This window comes from Melospiza melodia, chromosome 1 (assembly GCF_035770615.1).
Source record: "Melospiza melodia melodia isolate bMelMel2 chromosome 1, bMelMel2.pri, whole genome shotgun sequence".
NCBI classification, from domain to species: Eukaryota; Metazoa; Chordata; class Aves; order Passeriformes; family Passerellidae; genus Melospiza; species Melospiza melodia.
The window spans coordinates 113,953,773-113,958,644 of record NC_086194.1 but is presented as its reverse complement, the minus strand read 5'-3'; the positions used below and the strand labels follow the sequence as shown (position 1 = coordinate 113,958,644).

At 45.4% G+C, this 4,872-nt stretch overlaps 1 non-coding gene across 1 annotated transcript; it reads right to left on the bottom strand.

Moving 5' to 3' along the window:
• Nucleotides 1-3,186: 3,186 nt before the first annotated feature.
• On the bottom strand, nucleotides 3,187-3,258 carry TRNAE-CUC (transfer RNA glutamic acid (anticodon CUC)). The gene has a single exon. It is a non-coding gene; the product is annotated as a tRNA-Glu (tRNA).
• Nucleotides 3,259-4,872: the final 1,614 nt, after the last annotated feature.

Below are 4,872 nucleotides of genomic sequence, written 5' to 3'. Positions count from 1 at the left end.
ACCCTCTTTAGAAGATCACTGCAAGAGGGATTTATCTTGACTAATTTTATCCATCTAAGTTTTGGGATAGATTAGGCCCATACAGCTCTCAGGGAGGAGGGCAGCAGCAGTGATAAGGCGATACAAAATGTCCAGATTGATCCATTCCCTTTGCATTCAGAGCAGGAGCTGAGGGTGTTATGCTCACACCTGGAGGTTGTGCTGTACCTTCTGCCTGGGGGAAGATGCTGTGGAGGCAGTTCCCATCTCCCCATGTAGTGCAAGGCTCACACTCCACCTCTAAGTACTGTCTAAGAGGGATTTAAATGGCACTGGCCCTAGGCCCGCTCAGGGATTTATTTCCTTTGGATTTATGTATGGATTTTATTTTACAAAAGCTATTTAGCACAAGGCATTAGGTAATGTAGCCTTCTCTGGAAATCTAGGGCTTGTGGGTTTTACTAATGTCCAGCAGAACAGTGAAGTCCTTACTTTATGAACATAGCAGTTTTAATGCAAGGAAAAAGGGAAGCATTTGGCTGTTGGACAGACAGAATAATATCCTTGCAGTTCCCCTAGTGTTTGGTTTATTGTATAAAACAATATATTGTTTTATACCCAGGTGAAACTCATCATAAGACCCACAAGTGCTGGGAGAAGGTTGGTGATTGAACACCCTCCTTTCACTCGGCAGTTGCCTCCTAAGGTCAAGGCATCCTTGACAAGGCTTCACAGGACATCTGTAAGCTTGTGTTGTATGAGAGTGAGGAGCAGTAGAGCCATCCCAAGAGAGCTGTTTTTGCCCCAGCACAATACCTTGAAACTGATGCTGAGTATGAGATCACGACTGCTCTGCATAAGAGGTACCAGATCTGCTGACAATTCAGCTGACAAAGGCTAAGGTTTTGTTTATATGTTAAGCATGTAATAATAAGGCAGAGCATAGTCCTCTAAAGGAAAGGGTAAAGCACAGCAAATAAAATAACTATTGTTACTGGTTTAAGTTATCAAAGGTTTTGTCCCTTTTCCTCAGGTAATTGCAGTCATCACCTATTTCCTTGGAAATCTTAATATTGGTACCTGTGAATTATTGCATGTTATCAACTACATTTTCATCACCAGCTGCCCTGCCAGGGGACTGGTGCAGACTCACCATTAAGCTCTCAGGTTCCCCAGTTGCAATGAATAATAACAACAAAGTTCCACCTTTTCTGAAATGCGCCAAAAAATGAATGGTCGAGGGGCAACACCAAGAAAAGCAAAACAAACCATGCAAATGTTCTTGAGGTTGTTTTGAAAGACTTACTGATGTGAAACAGTACTTTAATCATTATTCAAAATCTTGAATCCCATTATGATTTTCCAGTCATTGAAGGATGGAGTCTAAGCATTGCACAGGTAGGAATTAAGAAAAGCTCTGTGGGAAGAGGTTTTTCACAGCCTTGGGTGAATATTACTCATACTTGCATATTCTTCTTTCCACATGTCAAAGGTCTGACGAGACAAAGAGCTGTGCCTTGGACGGTTTTAAAATCCATCAATCTCCACTGGTCCTGAAAGGACCCCTCTGAGGAAAGGTTTTTTGCCCACACAAATATCACAGCACTTCAAGGGGCTCATGCCTTCAGGTACATAACACTGTGTTTCGAAAGAATATTTCCCTGAGGTAAGAAGAAAAGTACAGCTGTCCCACATTGCATGAAGTCTACCTACTCCTTTGCAGGTGTCCTGGTTTGAAAAGGAAGTGAGTTTTTTGGGAGTTTGGTGGTCAAACCAATAGGTGCCCAGATTTGAATATTGGCACCTGGTGTGGCCACTGAGGACATGGATACACCTCTGAGAACACAGGGGGTTAAAAGCAGAGAACTCCCAGGAAAGCTCTCTCTTGGTTTCGGTGAAAGAGGTCGGACCTCCCCTGCCCCGCTGTGGGCTGGGCGGGGAAAGGGAAGCCATGCAGCCGGGTGAGGTAGGCCAGAGCCTTGGACAGAGAAGGGAGGTGAAGGCCCCTGCAGCATGGAAGGGTGGAGGAACACTGAGAGGCATCGGGCAGCCCCCGCAGAGAGAGAGAGAGAGCCTGTGCCTGTGCCACCATGAAATTTGGTATCGTGCTGGCAGCATGGCCGAAGGAGAAGGGGGGGTGTGGCACAGTAAGGGGCCTGGCAGGGCAGCGAGGGAATTCTGGACAGGCAGAGCCTGAGATTTTAACCCTTTTCTTGGATGATGGAAACCTTACAAATGCTGATCCTCCTGGAGTTGAATGAGAAGAGAGACAGAGATGAAATAGGAGGAAATGGGCCAATGTGATGCAAGTTTGTGCAAGAGAAAGATGTCCGAGAGAAGTTGAGAAGAATCCCAGGTGGGAGGAGATGATGGAGTGGCCTTTGGTAGGACTTTTCTTGTATAACCATGAACCATTTTTCCTGTGACACAAAGACTGCATTTAGGGGGAGGCAATGGCTTGGAGCCAAGAGAGTTCAGTGATGTTAAGTGAAGGAGTGCATGAACACAGCCGACCGGTGAGGAGGGTGGTGGTGTCCTCCGTCTTCAGTGAAGAAGAAGATGGAGGACACCGTCTTCTCTGTTCTCGAGACCCCTCAGCCCCAGGGGATGAATTTGGGGGGGACAGGTGTCCCAGAAGTGAGAGACTGTTGCTTTTTTGGAACTGGACAAAGCACCCTTAAAAGGGGAATGCTAGAAGCAGCTCCGGTCCATGTGCAGTGGTGAGAGCATTTGGCATGGAAGGAAGATGTCACGATGGCAAATGTTTTCCAGGCAGTGCCACGTGAGACATGGAAACACAAGAGGTCTTCAACTGTGTTTCCAGGGAAAGGCTACGGCACAAGAGGGACTCCTCTCTCCTTGATGAACTGAGAATTGATTATCTGAAGTGTGGTGATGGACTGAGAGTTGGTGATCTGAGTGAGGGGTGGTAACTGAATTGAGAATCCAAGGTTTTGTCCTACTGTGATGTATTTGAAATTTGGTGGGGGGAGAAGGAATGTTTTTGGGGGGTTTTCATTCTGAGTTCTGTGTGTGCTTATTTTTACATATAGTTGTAAGTTAATAAAGTTGATTTTTTTTTCTTTATTCCTAAGATGGAACCTGCTTTGCTCTATTCCTGGTCACATCTCACAAGCAGACACTAGGGAAAATATATTTTCACGGGGGCACTGGCATTGCGCCAGTGTCAAACCATGACATTGTTGGTTCCCTGACCGGGAATCGAACCCGGGCCGCGGCGGTGAGAGCGCCGAATCCTAACCACTAGACCACCAGGGAGAACAATCTCCCATTTTTCCAAAATAAAAGCATAATTCAAAATTATTACATTATTACCAAGAATGAGTAGGACAAACATGACACCTTTTAAAAATTACTATTCAAGTGTAGTTTAAATCCAGACTCATCTATTAGCTTATAGATTATTTCCATTTATGAATACAAACAATATTCTTGCCTTCCTTCCCTAACACCAGTGACTCACATTTTGGAGTTTTTTTCTATAAACCAATACCATGTATCACAAGATAAGGTAAATTTTTGTATTGTGAGGCTATGTAGTTCATGTACAAATTATGCTTTTGCCATTTTTCTTTTAAACATGACATTTTTGCTCCTGGTTTCTCTCTTTCCTCAGATTTTTCATGGCAATTGATTTTTTTTTCAGTTGGAAACAAATTGAAATACAAAGCAGACCTTTTTCCTTCTAAATTGCACAGCCAGTTTGGATCAGAAAGAATAAAGGACTCCTCACAACATTACTTTAGTAGGTCTTGCTGGTGAGGAGAAAATGTGCCTAACAATGAATACTTGATGAGATTTTATTAAAGCTTGCCATCAATTCCTTGCCTTAAATGTTACAGGTTGTGAAAGCACATTAACACCAGAGGATACAGCTTCTAAGGCTCACCCTGCACAATAAACACTATGGCTGGATCCCAGATACTGGCAGCACTCCAAGATGAGTTTCTGCTGATGACAGTCAGTGCTGGCAAGGGCTGGACCCAGACATGGACCTGGACCCAGAGCCAGAGCCAGAGCCATCAGAGTGCCGTGGGTGGCCAGTGCTCATGGGATGAGCAGCGGACAAACACCCTGTGCCTTGCCCCACAGCCTCACCTGGGGTTATGGCTCTAAACAAGTCACTAAATGTTTCCGCTGCGGCTTCCCCAGCTCCTGCCTTTTCACCAAATGCTTTCAGCAGTATGTGAAGAGGTACAGATGGGCCCAGCCCTGCAGAATTGCTGAGACCATTCACAACCAGAGACCTTGCAGCCTCTGAGTATTGGGCTGGTATGGCAGGACAGCAAAAGCCATCCAAAACAGCCCTGGGCCACACAGCCAGCGCAATTTCCCTATTTGCTGACCGGCATCAGGGACATACAATCCTTTTTCTTGGTGTGAACTCTTAATATTTTCTGTGGAAACCCCATCTGCTAAGGTTCAGGCAAACCCAGAGAAACCTCCTCCCCACAGATCCCCAGGGCTTTAACATGCATTGGTGGCCAGAAGCCAAGTACATTTTGGGGAGTAGCAGCAAACAGCTGCTTTTCAGACTCTTCACAACAGTTTTAAGACCTGTTTCATGCAGTTATTACTAGCATGATCCAAGCTCTGCTTCCAGCCTTGGCATGAGCAGGACCTATTAGCCTGTTTGCCTAAGGAAACATTATGCAGAGTGATCATTAATATTTTTTAACCCACTGGCCAGCTTCAATCAAATTTGGCAGCCACACAGCAGTCTTGGAGACCTCAAGTTCCTACAAGGTTCATGAACCATATGTGTGACTGGGACAGTGGAAATGGAAGGAAAAGCAGGCCAACCTGTATGAGACCTCAGAGAGCCCAGTGAGACTGAGATGCTGTGGATGACCTGCTCCAGGAGAGCTTCTC